Below are 15279 nucleotides of genomic sequence, written 5' to 3'. Positions count from 1 at the left end.
TCAAAGTTACTCCTAAACTCTCGTTAGGCAAGAAGAGAGAGAGAGAGAGAGATCGAGGGATTAACAAGACAACGGACAAACAGAGAGTATAGTTATGTAAAACATGACCAAACACTAAGATATAGAGCAAGGAGAGAAAAAAGGGAAGAAAAGAAGAGTGGGAATTTAAAGGAAAATGTAAAGTTGCAAAGAATGGAAAAGAGGAGAAGAATAATAGATATTCGCAAAAATCTTCGTACACCATATAAAAAGATTATTCTCATGAAAATAAAATGCTACGAAATTTCATTGCAAAGTTTGAATTATTTTATTATCTTTTCTGCTTAACTGCTTTCAATTGTTTGCTTAAATAGAAATGGCTTTCTATAAGCTGTGCGAAGATTTTTGTGAACGATTAATATGTAATAACTAACGCTTAATCCAATCTGCCGGAAAAGTTATTCCTGCCTGTACAAAGTTAGACAAAGATACCTAAATTTAAATAATTTTCTTATATTCGATGTTCAAAGGGTGATTAATAACAAATACTTCTAATTTACTAAAAATTTATTTCGTCACATATAAAAGTAATCCTTTACATAGCTTCGATATAACGTTCAGAAACTCATTCGTACATTTGAGCAAAGTTCTAATCGAGTGACAATTAAATTCGATTTCCCCAAGAGTAAACCAATTCGTTTCCATGAAATGTTTTCGTCATCGTGGTTAAGAAACTACGCAAGATTATATCTGTACGCCGTATTGTCGAATGGTTGCTTCTAACAAAATTGTCAAATTTATCCTCCATTTCTTTAGAAAAAATAATTTTTACCAGAGGTTTGTCCAGACAATTTTAAACCATTCTTATATCTAATTTTTCTTTTACACAACTTTCACATATCGTCGGGTAAGATTGATTCAAATAGTTACGTAAAATTATGGAAGATCTAAGGTCGCGCTGCGACTTTACAACTTATTCTGGTATCTTTACACGGACACTACGAATTTTCTTTAATTTCACCACCCTCCTTGTTAAAAGATTTATTCTTTTCTTTCTGTAATTTCGCTTATAAGTATGAAAGGTTACAGTCGACCAGGAATATCGCGCTTAGATTAATTATGTAAATGAAATCTTAAAATACTTTCTAGCTCAAGTCCACGAGCCAAAGGACAGACATATTTCATCTGAAACAGACATTAAAAAGTAGTTAGAATATTACGTGTTCATAAAAAATGTGTCTAAATGGGAACAGCGTAAAAATAATTAAATCAGATGAGACCTAGGTGTATCGTTTAAACGAGACATTCTGCATATTATATTGCACGAAATTATAATTCTCAAACTTATTTGCATAATCATTAGAGAAGAATTGAATATAAATATTTTATTGTATTTATCTTTTTTAATTGTATTTCTATTTACATTTTGTAATTGGATGATATATATGTATATATAATGAGTACATATGCATTACTAAAAACAATTTCATTCACAACTCAAACATTACGATGAATACTAGCCTTAAGCAATTAAACTTCGGATCTCATCATAAAGTGAAAATGATTATTTTAGTACGTATATGCACAAGTGTACATAAATGTAACCACAGTCGTCTCATCGAAACGATCGCAATAGTTCGTTTGAAATTCAAACAAAACTGTGGCGAACTACCAATCTCCTTCGCAGAGACCAAACCTCATCCTCTTGCAAATACGCTGTTCGAACGTGTACGAGAATCTCTTGGCCAGATTAGAAAAGACTTTTTTCAACGAATATGTAGTTGGACGAGACGTGACAACTTTTCTTTGTACCGTATATGACGTCTCATCGCCCTTTTTCCTATCAATGACCGGTGATTGTTATTTTTCAAAAATATCGCTGAAATTTACATGCAGATATACCAATTGTTTGAGATTTCAGTTATTTTAAGAGAAACTTTTTCAAATAATTTTCTGTTCTACTACGTTACTATAATTTTTTTTTTTTTTTTTGTATTAAATCAGTCGTGAAAGTTTATTATCTGACGTATCGTGAACAAAAAATAATGGTCACGGGTAACAACATTTGTATTGCACTTTTATCAAATACAGAGGCAGTTACAGAGATATTCGTCAAGGGAGGGAAAGCTGTTCTCTGTTCTCTATACAGAGCATGTGCTAGAGTGATGTAATTTCTAGTCTAACATGGTGTAGCTAGTTCGTAAAATACACGAGTTTCGACATTGTACGCTCGCGTCCGTCTCGTAAATCTGTTAGCCCCAAGAAGTACGTAATTAGTTCTCACTGTATTAGAGCAATAAATTTAATGAAATGTACCGCATTGATAGAAAGTTTCCACTGAACTGAAAGATTTCTCCTTTCCAGTGGATTAACTCTTTCAGTAACATTAATGCAATTTTTCTACCACTTTTATTTCACAGTTTCTTATATGGTGCCATAAAACCTGTGTAAGTGTCGTAAATAGAATTATTCCTGACAGAAGACAGTAAATCTACTTCTTTCAATTGATCAAAATATAAAACGTAGAACAGAAAAAGAACTAAAATTAAAATTTTTAATTATTTTTTTGTATTAGTAATGTCAAAAACGTCTTTAACGTTCGTACTTGAAAATTTGAAAGAACAGCCTTATTTGAAAGAATTTGAAAGAATAGCTAGTTATGGTTTTTATTGTAACAAATATGATTCAGTTAAGATGTATAATTTCGTTAAGTTATTCAAGATTTATAAAATAGACAATTTAGAGATCGTATTAAATTAAAATATTTTCTAGTAAGTTTTTCAATCGGAATCTTTCTTAAACATAGAATTAAATTGCAATATTAATTAAATCCGTAATTTGGTAATTGTGTTGTGAGAAAATATATCTATATGGTGGATCAATCTTTTGAAAAATTTGTATTTCGTGCATGCAGAATCTTTTAATATAGTATCAAATACGTCTTCTATATATAGAATAGCTGGAAATTATTCTTTATCCTAATAAGATATAATGAAAAAGCACAAATGTTGTAATTTTTACAAGTTCGTATAAAATAATGTAATATCTCTTAAAGTTCAATTTAACGACAAAAGATTTTACTAGATCGTAACATTAATTTGTACGAATGCTTTTAGTCAGTACAGTAAAATTTGATGTAAAAACACAAAAAACTGACTCCGTTGTTTAGTAGTACCTTTGAATCATCATCATCGCGAGAGTAGCTTCCTTCCACTATGTTTTTGCTTTCGTTCCTTCCAACTCGACCGGAAACCAGGTAATCGCTTTGATCCAGCTACCGCTTTTCGCTATGTAAATTTTTTTAAATCCGCTCATGTATGTTCCGTCTGATTCGACTGACTGAAACGCGAATGCGCGAAATTTCCCTTTCTCGGTTCTGTTACTATTGAAATATACTAACCTAGCTTTCAGCCATAGAAATCTTCGTAAAACACGCTTTCCCTTGGAAACCTTTGCTTTTATCACGTTGCTCTTCTATCTGTCTTTTATTTCGATTCATAGTATTAATAATTGCATGTGAAATGAAAGACAACGCACTAAATATGTTCCTTGTTATCTTTTATATATTACACAGCAAAATTTTTCATTTATATGGGACATTTTTATCAAATCCATTTCACTATGTGTCTAAACAAATAAAATTGGTAATAACATAACACGAGTCACGATATTTTAAGAAAAGAATTTATTTCATTCTAACACTAGAATGTATAATACTAATACTAATACTAGAGAGAAACTAGAAATAAAAAATAGAAATTTATTTATTTGGCTTTATTGGGTAGTTTGGAAAATATCAATTTGTGTTCTATGTTGTCTATGTTCTCAATAATAACTACCATATAATTTATGCAGAATAATACAAGTGGAGGTTTATATTCGAGTGAGCATAAATAAAGCGTAAAATATCAAGAACACTTAGTGAAATGATTTTATTAAAAGCAACTTTTAATATTGAAATTTCAACACTATCGCGTGTAAACCATTTTGTTTTGTCTTTTTTTTTTTTTTTTTTTTTAGATATTTTAAATAACAATATCGAACGTGGGGATACATAAATGATTAAAATTTAGAAAATTCCAAGTTAATATTTCAACGGTGTTTTTCTTCCCCTTCTATTTTTAATTATCGATGTTTTTCTTTGTTGAATTGTGTGAAATAATTTCCGTTACCGCCAATGTACTTCTAAGTTACGTGGCACTTTGCCTGACGTACATCAAAATGTCTACCCCTGTTTAATCAATATATCAGCAACTAATTACAATAACTTCCTGGTCTCAGTGATTATTATTGTGTTATGTAAATTTAATCAACCGTAAAATAATTGAGGCGCTTCGTTGCGCAGCTTGTTACGGGGCTGGCCGACGCAAGATACCAATCGACCATAAATAAATTTCGCAATTCTAAATTAGTAATTCACGCGAATAACGACAGTCATAATCGGTATATCAATTTGAGTACAGTTCGTGCATTGATTTTATTCGATGAAACTTTATGCTCGTGTGCTGTAATAAAATATTACTTTCATGGAATAATTTATGAAAACATCAAATGTTTTATTTGTTCGTTAAAGATATTTATTCCTTATAAAATAAGTATTCGCGTTGAAAAATTTCGCAACGATAGATTTGTTTCCTCTTGGAGAACAAAACTTTTCAACGCATAACAATATACAACGAACCTTCCGTTATATTCTTCACTAACCACATCACAATAAATTATACAAGAATAAGTGAAAAGCTGAGATTTATCGGAAATTTGTTGCAATATATTAGAGTATATGGAAGTAATATATTATCATAAAGCGGTGGTTCAACAATTCTCAAAATCCTCATTTAATTTTCAATCGAATATTATTTACGTGTATTTCATTCATTGATTATAAATGCGAAGTTAACGAAATTGCACTAACTCTTCCTCACGTATAAATCAATTACGTAAACAATTATGTGATGAACAATTACCTGATGAATTTTGGGACGATTATCGACACAACGTGCCTCACGTTCTGCTCCTAGTAACACAAGGCGCACAGAAGAAGATTAATATCGTACCACCGCCAAGGATTAAAGCGATCATGGCCAAGATCGTCCATACGGTAGAGGCTGCAGTCACACGGGCAGATAATAGTCTTTTGGCCGCTGGCAAGCCGACAACCTCGTCGGTACTCAAACCTAATCTCTTAGTCTTGCTGAGCAAGAACTTGAGACGCCGCGATGCCTTCTCACAGGACATCCTGGACGTCCTATTCTAATGTACTTTCCAAACTTTCTCAAATTATGTTCCCTCGATATTTATCATTATATTCAAGTCACACGATATTTTTTGCCATTCTTTACGTTTTCGTATTATTTGCTACTTTTTCTCTTTCCATAAAAAATAAATTTTTCTTTGTTGATATGAATTGTATTTTTTAAGATATTCCACAATGAATGTTCCCAGAGAGAGAATTATTACATGAGAATTTCAGTGGCTCGTTTCTTCAGAGATGATATAGCGATGATGTCCTCTTGCATCGTGTAGCTTTATTTCAATTAGTCTGTATTCAGTGTGACAATATAGAACATTGGATTTTCTTAAGATGATTCGAGGATGGTAACTGGCACAGTTTTATTTATGGACTCTTTCTAACAGAGACGTTCCAGAGCAACATTTATTATATCTTCCACGATTAATCCAAAGTATAGTTTACCACCTGACAATGATATATCAATCCCTGGCTACATGGAAAATGGATGGCATTGTGAACCTCCTTAATCCTTTGTAAAACGCTGCGAACAGAACAAAATGGAATTTTTTAGTAATTTCCATCACGAAGAATTGAATGATTAACGGACAAATACCACTCAGTTAAAGTAAAAAAAGGATTGAATATAAATTTCAAATGAATAAAAATCTGTCACCTGGCAAAATTGCGAACTTTGTAAAATCGATATTTACGAGCTTGTTTTTCATGGAAATATATAATTGCGTGTGAAGGTATTTTGATGAACGGATTGGTGTTTTTCTACATTTCTCGCATCTTTTGTTTCTGTCATAAGAGAAACGGCAGAACTTTCTTGGTTATCTGATATAATGTATAGTTCCCTCAGGTAGCGTCACACTGGTAGAGACATTTTTCCTATTCCTCGAAATAACGCTGGATGCTTTAGAGAGTTCATTTGACCGATCATGGTCTTTTGAACGCTTCCGCTCGCAATTCGAGAATAACGATGTTCCAGATTAGTTTTAGAAATTGCGGGGAATAAGCAGTCACAGAAAATGAGATCTCTAAGGATGAATTTAGAACAAAATTTGTTACAAAAGTTTTGCTAAAATTTACGAAAAATCTATTGATTCGAGAACGTCACAACTTGAATAATGAATAACAAGGATTATAATAGAAAGTATTTATTTCCGTGTTGGTATACACTATAAATATCGGAAAAATGTACAACTTGTCATCAGAAATATCTGCCAGTCACGATTTTGTGTTTTCCTATCAATTTTTATATACATATTATTTTTAGTATGTTCGATAAATATTTGACATAGATTTATTCGAATCTGAAGCTTGAACAATGAATATTGTTTCACATTTTTATCTCATATTTTTATATTAAGTAATTCCTCGTGAATTAAATAACGTTCTGCATAAAAATATCCAAATATTGCATTGCAGTTTAAAATAAATAAAATTGTTTATCTCTCCAATTGTTCTAAGCATTAACAAATTTGACAGCGTATACGTTGAAATGCAGTTTTGCACATTGGTTTCGTTTGTTTTTAACGATTTTTTGAAATATCTTCCAGAGAAAATGCGTTCTGTACCGTTTGATTTTCTAGCTATACCTCCTTGTTATTCACTACGATGCTGAAACGCGATAAAAAAAAAGGAGAGTCGCAATAAAAATAGAAAAAGAAATATTTCATACGTATTTCAGAATAAAACTTCAGGAATCTATAGATTTTATATTAATCGAGATAGGAATTAAGAAAATTGCTCAAATATAATTCGTACAGTTGTAGTTTGAACTGAAAATTGAAAAGTCGAAAGTTACGTTAAAAGCATTCAATGCAGCCACTTTCTTTATCAGTATGAGATAGTTGAACACGACAATACATTGATTTCCAGCATTTACGTTTAATCCGTGCCAAGTGTTCTCAGTCCGATCTCAATTCTCGTTTCTCAGTCTCTTTACCCGTAGGCTAATTACGTCACTTAATTATAGAGAGTTTTTGCAGTAGTCTGACGCGTCCACACCCTTTGAAAAGTAGTCAGCAGTGTAAGCGAATTTCAAAGGAGAATCAAGAAAGAGAAAATTAGGGAAGATAAAAAGGGAATTATAATCCCATCGATACGTATTTTGTCCGAGAATAAAGGACATCGATGCATTAAGCATGAAATGCGTTAATTCTTTTCCTGTACTTCGAACTTCCTGCTTCGTCATTCTAAAATTATTGAAATTTATTATGAATAAAAAGGAAATGTCTATGTCTATGTAAAGGATGTGCCTGATGCCGTATTCTTCTCGTAAAACTTTTAGTTAAAAGACTAATTATGTTATAATGCATTTTATGTATTCTTTAAATGTATCGATCTGTAAAAACGCATAAAATTAAATGATTAAAATGTTGAACTTAATAAAATTCTCTTTCTATAATATACTATATTATATATTTTATTCCTATATAATTATTTATCTTTATGTGTAAATAAAATATCATAGAAATTCAAAGTTTCTTTGTATTTATTGTGAACACAATGGCAAAGATTTCTGATATCCTCTGCTTTTAGAAAAATCAGCCACGTGAAATTTTTTTCACGAAATCGTATGATTATTTCTTCAGGATTATTATTATTATTTCTTCAAGATTCTTATTAGAGTGGTAGATTTGGAAACGAATTTAACAAAATTCTTAGTTGAATAAATGACATAATATTATTATTCAATTAGTATGAAGTTATGACAGCTCCAATAAACAATAGTTAAGCGTTTCAGCCTTAGAAATCGAAAAAAAAACTAGCATTCCATATATTTGAAGTAGACTCGTTATATTTGAAGTATACTCGATTATTTACATAAAATATATCGTAATTATTAATTAATTTATTGGTTGGAAACAAATTTTCGATTGACATTTATTACATTATTTTTAATTTGCATATATTGGATTTTTCATTAATTCCTTAATTAAAAACTAGTAACTGCAATTTTTGTAGGTAAATTGAAAGTTAATAGAATAATTTATTCCAAAAAAGCTCTACTATTTTCTTTACTAATAAATAATTTGTACCCAATCTTAATTTGTGTGCTCGCAAATAACTGTGTTTATACTTTTTCAAGTAGCTTCAATAACCCACTTACGGATCAATCTTTCCACGATAACTTATTTAATGCACATACGAATGCACATAAAATTCTCCCATGTGCAAGTTCCACGATGAACGTGTTAATCCAGTATCTAGTCCCCGTATTATAAATTATTTCGGCAAAAAGTATCGTTTTATGTAGATCCGGGATTATTGCAGACTCGAAAAATCGCAAGAAATTTGAAAATAATAAAGAATGTGAAGATAAAAAGCGGCGGTTCGCGCGACACGACTACACCCTCTACCCATGATCGCTATAATTCAAAGGAAAAAGTCACGAGAACGAGCTCCCAAGTTCTTGCAATTCATCGCGCTTTTTACTCGCGAGGCTTACGTGCGGATTTCTCGAGTTACCTAACTCATTCTTCGGATGATTACGCCCCACGCTTACACGGAACCCCTTTTACGTACACTCCACCTTTTCTGAGTTACGGCACCCTTCGTAATTACACCGGGGAGATTCGTTACTGCCGCTTGGCCACGCTATTGTACAAATTGCTCGATAGAATTTATCGCGCATTCTTAATACAAATTCGTTTCATCGAACCTGACAACGATTACTTCTGCGAAACTTCTATCTAAGCATGATTAAATGAATTCTTATCAAAGATATACTACACGTGGTGAGACACCCGATTGTATCGTTTTAATTCACATCCTCTTCAGTTATTGCCTCCACCGAGAAACGCTGCAGATCAAAATTGCATAGTTACAAACAGGATATATTTGACATTAGAAGATGTCGAGTTTACTATCTTAAACGAAATCGTGCATTTTTAAATACATTACGCGATGCAGTTCGCCATTGTTTATAAAGGAGCACCAACCCATTATTTAATTTTATTATATAATTTATATAAAAGAATCATTAATATAGAAAATATTCTATTTTATTGACTTTGATCTTGATTTTGTTGCTTGTTTGCTTTATTTCGATATCATACGAGTAATACGTGAATTTGTGTTACAACCGTTCATAGTGGCGATTGTTCAATTGTTTCGCGCAGTATAATTATTCGTTAAGTAGAAATGAATGATCTAGTACAGCCAATTCTGCGATGAACGCAAAGGCGCTACTTCCATACAAAACACATCTCTTAGGATTTTTAACAGTGAATATATTAATAAATATTGTAGCGAGTAAAAGGTTCTGTGCGCTTTTTCTTAGCATACAATTACGACGAGGTGAATAAATTGATTCGAAATAGGTCAAAACATGGTTGATATAAAATTTTTCACCAAAATAGTAGTCCATTATTATATTTTATAAAATTACAGTGAAAATATTCATTTCATCATTTACGTGGATTAAATATTTTTTATCTCTCTCTTCATTTTTATCTATTTCGGAAACATCCGGCTTTTTGCGCCAGTATATTATTTTCCTCTACGCTATTTCTCAATCCCTCTGATCTTTATTCTCTTATTTTATCCCCTACTTTACCCTTTTTTTCTTTCTTAAATATTACTCGAGATTATGTTCAAAAATAGCATTCGTGAGATCTCGCCTTTGTATCTTAGCTCTAATTCTGTTATGTATTTTCTCATTATATTCTACCGTACCGGTAATCTTACGTAATAAAGACTGTTGCGTACGAATTCTCCACGGAGATGAAACACGCGCTCTTTATGCTAGTGAACCTCTAGGTAGATTTAAGTCACATCCAATGACTGCATTCCTTCCATGTGAAATATTTCATATATACCATTATTAACTATACTGGTTTCCAGTGGTATGTAAGCCGATCAAATTTTGATATCTAGAAGTTATTCGAAACTTTGGCATTCCGCAATGTTTGACTCGATTCTAGTTAAAAGTAACACTTCGTAGATTATTCAGCAGATAAAATATTAATAACAAAAAAATATTAATATCTCTAAAATTACATCTGACCTTCTTGCTACATCTATCAGTCGGGATAGATATCTTTTCCGATCAAAATCTTTGGATACGTCGAACGATACGTTAGCCTTAACCCCGAGTTACAGACGTCTCTTTCTCAGAATTTTTATCATAACCCCGGGCATGTTACCTTCGATCTATTTGCCAATATTGTTCGAGGTTGTTTTATATTATAACAATTAATAAAATGTGACTATGCTATCTAATAATGCACTTTTATTGGTCAAATTATTTTGCTTTCATTTAAAGCGTTTATTTTCTTTATTTTTTAATTCTTTGACATATCGAGGAATAATGAAATAAAATTTTACATTCCTCTTACTCAGACACGAATTGCTTGTAGTTAGGAATTAAAAATGGAATAATTTTAAGCACAGAATAATCTAAGAAATGGAACAAGTTTAGCTATAGAGAACTATAAAGGGGCTAACTTCAATTTAACGTTCCATTTGACGAAGAGATTCCACAGCACGTCAAATGTTTCATCCCACTGTCGAATCGATGGAAGTGAACAACACTTAAAAATATAGAAATATTGTACCTACGTACAGCTCACGATGAAACAGCACGCAGCATGATTTTTACAAGTGTAAAATGTAAAACCGTGAAACTTTTTTTTAGTATTTGCCTATTGTATAGAGTTGAGTCGTTTAGATATCTGGATCGGAAAAAAAATACGTTTCAAGATCGAGTATCGCTTTAAAATAAAAACAACAGCTAAAATAAATAGAAAAATTGGAAAAATTGGTTACGCAACAAAAGAATGACGCACTCAAATATTTTTCGTTTTTAGCCTTTGATAAGTCGTAATAGGTCTCGTACGTATAGAGGTTTTCCACGTTATTGGTTCTCAGTATCTCGAGGTAGTGCGGATGTTTCGAAAAACAAAAAATATTGAATTTAATTAAGGTGTCTTTTTAGATAACGTTCGAAGTGCAGCGAAGTATTAATTAAAGTGGAGAAAGGAAAAAGCATGAAACATCAGGAAAAATGATTAAATTAAATAAACTTTATATTTGAGCTTCTGCTACAAGAAGATTTCTATAAAACAGTTTTAATGTCACAAGTACCAACTTTGCAAGCAGTTACTAAGTTACATCGCGAAAGTTCTGCCTTAACATTCATCAAAATTTCAGGTCTTTATTCGAACTGATCCCACTAGACTGAGTGAAGTACATAAATCATGGCAGCGTGAAGTTATGCCGCAGCTGCTTTAGTAACTCCATGTCTGATTTAAATAGCTATCTGATTTCTCTTCACTGAGAAAACATTTTATCGTATATTTTATCGTGTTAAATGTAAAGCAGGGAATATATATATATATATATATCTAATCCTTTAAATTAATTAATTTTAACTAAAAGATATAAAAAAATAAAAGGAAGTTAATGGGATGAAATGAAGTTAAGGATCGTTAATACCAGGATAAAGTTATGAGCTTTTGCTCAGTTCATATCATCGTTTTTTACCTACTGAATATTTTATTCAGACAACGTTGCTCATACGTGACTGGGTATCACGAAGTTAGTGGAAGATTGGACTAAATTGTAAAATACAATAACCTTTCTTTTAAAGAATTTAGTTACGTAAAGATGTTTTATCTAATTATCAGTATATTTTATCTACTAACTCAAATTTCCTCAAATTATCATTCGATTTAATGAGATTTTATCTTACTTGTAATAATTTTCACAGTTTTAATCTCGTTTTAAATCGACGTATCGTCGGTTTGCTAGGAAAATGACATATCTAACAAATCTAAAAAATTGTCTGCTCTGTCCAGTAAAATTAATCTGCTTAACAAAAAGCATGTCACGATGTGAAAACTATTTAATTTTTTTTTTTAATAACTTAACAACACACATAAACGATATTTTACTAAAGACTCTAAAAATCTATTTATGTATTAACCAAATCGTAAAAGAAATAATTTTCTGATTATTAAACGCTTGAATAATTACCAATTACCTATTTCGAAACAATTTCCTGAATTCATTTTTCTTACTTTAGTCGCTCTTCCAGCAAACTTGCAATATGTACCAGCATAAGCAACTATGTACAACGCTGTACAGTAAAGAAAAACTTACTCATGATGAACCTTTGCGATCATCTCCGTACGTATAGTAATCAGTTCTGTATACGAAATAATTCACATCACACAGTCACGAAAACGAACGTGATGATATTCCAATAAAAAAATGACACAACACTCATATACTTCGAGTTTCTTTCTATCTTTCAATTTGCAATCGTTGTCATTATTATATTAGACATTCGCGCAAGAACGAAGAAATAAATACTAAAAGCAAGAACATGGAATTTACGTGTTCGTATTTCGAGCAACCACGTGTCAATCTTGACGCAGAGAGACACCGCATACCGCATCCTCGATGGACGACGCGATGCTTACTGCCGCGGCAGCGACTAGTAGCGACTCTTTATGGGTTACGGCCTCCCCTCGACCTCGCTCAACCACCCTCCCCACCGACGCTTCTACCTTCGTTTCCACCCCTCTTGTTACTAAAGTGCGGTATATAGATTTAGGCTCGAACTCGAAATTCGATACGAAAGCTTAGTGGAAGTGTGAGAGAATTCTAAAAAATTATCTGTTAAAAACGGATTATCGCGTGGCTGAGTCGCTGAAATACTTCATTCGATCGTGACAATTTTGGAATAGATGTCATATTCTTCTTTACGACATTTTACATAATCAACTTAAATTTGTAATCCGGTACAAGAAGTTAGTAAAAGCGATGTGATAATTTTTGAGAAATCACCTTTTAGAAACTCTCCATAGACGCACGGATCATTGCGTAGTCAAATAAATCGCTGCGCGACCGAATTCCGTGCACGGTCGGATCACTGCGTTATCGAATCTAGAACATCACCAAATACCAAATCAATGCGTGACTGAATCTACTGCGCGATCAAATGTATTGTGTTCCTGGATCTCCTACATGGTCGGATCACGGCGTTACCGAATCTACTGCGCTATCGAATCACTGCGCTATCGAATCAGTGCGTGGCCGAATCAGTGCGTGGCCGGATCTACTGCGCGGTTAAATGTACCGCGTGACTAAATCTTCCGCATGGTCGGATCTACTGCGCGATAGAGTCACTATGTTAACAAATCTATTACACGCCCGAATCACTACGTGATCGAATCATTGTGGAACCGAATCAATGCGTGACCGAATCTACTGCGCGGCCGAATCACTGTAAGGTTGAATCAATGCGCATTCGAATCATTGTGTGGTCGAATCAATGCGTGACCGAATTTACTTTGCGTCCGAATCTATTAAACGACTAAACCATTGTGTGGTCGGATCAATGGGTGACAGAATCTACTGTGTAGAGCAGAATAGCTGTATCTTCAAATCGCTGCATGACTGAATCTACTATGCAGCCGAGAATTCGATTACGCCGTATAAGAAAACGTGAAACTTCAAGCATTCGGTTTTTCGTACCATGGAATTTAGGAAGAGAAAGCTTGGCTTGAAAACTCCAGGGTGTCGTAAATTAGGTTCCCCCAGGTACTACATTGTGGGCTAAGAGAATCGATTGTTTTGTAACCACGACACAGAGAACGAACATTCTTTGTAGAGTTGTCAAGGAAGACAAACGTTCAACGTTCTTAGTTTATTAAATTTTACTAAACACTAATCTGATTGAAGGTCTGCGATAATTGCCACGTTGTTTCTCACAGAATTTCTCCGTGACCAGGTCTTCTAGAATACCAAAACAATATAAAAGAAATATGGACGGTAAGCTTGGAGTTTAATGAAATGAAAGAAGTTCGATTTGAAATATAAAAATGAGCAAACTCTAGTGAAAATTATTAGCTAGCTAAATCGAAAACTGTTGAGGATATAAAATTATCCTCAGTTTACGACGCAGACGCATCTGTTATTTTTGAAAAGTTGGAATTTCCCACATTATAAAGTCTACAACTCGGACCACGTCGACAACATAATTAAGCGCTCGACGGGCCCACTCAATAGCAAACGTGTCATAAACTTCGACATCAGATGAGAACTCGACAACAGACCATCGGACAATATCGCTAACGGGAGTTACGCTACGCACCCTCGACCAGGTACGCACAAGAGGCACAGTTGTGAGACGCCCGCGACAGTTCGACAATCGTAGATTAGACAGACACAGGTTCGCAACTCACAGGAAACGTTGACGAAAACCCACCTCCTAGATCGACACTTACAATATATGATAAACACCAGGTGCTTAAAGTTATGTTCAACACGCTCACGCTTACGTTTGTAGACTTTCACTTCCGTTTAAACTAAACTTACGTTTCACACTAAACATAAAAATCACAAGCATACTAGAAATCTTTAATCTCCCTGTACCTCGAGCGTTAATATCGTTCAAGGTTCACGACACCAATAGAACAATTGCAATTTAACTGATTGCCACTTAGTTGAGAGGTCGCAACAAAAGCCGAGATCATTAGCTTTGAATTAAACGTTGAAGTTGATAATAATGAATGATTAATAGCGAGTCGGAACGTTTCGGTTTCTTAGAATAACATCCCTAACGTTTAACCAAGTTTTGGAAGCAGTCGTCATAAACATTCGAAATGAACGATAAATGGTAAAAGTTTGAAAGTTCGTGGCCGTCACAATAAAGTTATTATTTGTTGGTGGTATTAAATTCTCGCAAACAACAAAACATCAGAAGCCTAGCGTGAGAACTTCGAAGTTTCGTCTGGGACTTGTACATGACTGGAAGATCGCTAATGAGCGCGAATGGACTCCTAACGGCGTTAATTGTTGCCACGGGCCAAGACGGAAGTGCTTGCATTCGCGTAAGTTCCCCGTTCAAAACATTGTCATAATCATGGCGGAACTTGGAATAAAGTTTCCAGGAGAATATACACATATACATATACATTTATATGTAGTTCATACAGAAATGTTAATGACTACCAAAATTACTTGACTACGCTGACAAGTTGGGATATACGCGCGGTCTAATAATTACGATTGTAGGGTTGTCAAGGTTAAGCTTTGGTTCTGTTAGAACT

General features: G+C 33.3%; 1 long non-coding RNA gene across 1 annotated transcript; it reads right to left on the bottom strand.

The window, feature by feature from the left end:
- Positions 1–534: 534 nt before the first annotated feature.
- LOC143303177 (uncharacterized) lies at positions 535–12635 on the bottom strand. The gene is made up of 3 exons (XR_013059236.1): positions 12323–12635; positions 4944–5750; positions 535–1164 (listed from the first exon to the last, which is right to left on the bottom strand). It is a non-coding gene; the product is annotated as an uncharacterized LOC143303177 (long non-coding RNA).
- Positions 12636–15279: the final 2644 nt, after the last annotated feature.

Source organism: Bombus vancouverensis, chromosome 9 (assembly GCF_051014615.1).
Source record: "Bombus vancouverensis nearcticus chromosome 9, iyBomVanc1_principal, whole genome shotgun sequence".
Taxonomy (NCBI): Eukaryota; Metazoa; Arthropoda; class Insecta; order Hymenoptera; family Apidae; genus Bombus; species Bombus vancouverensis.
The sequence above is the reverse complement of the archived record's forward strand: the minus strand, read 5'-3'. Positions and strand labels throughout refer to the sequence as shown.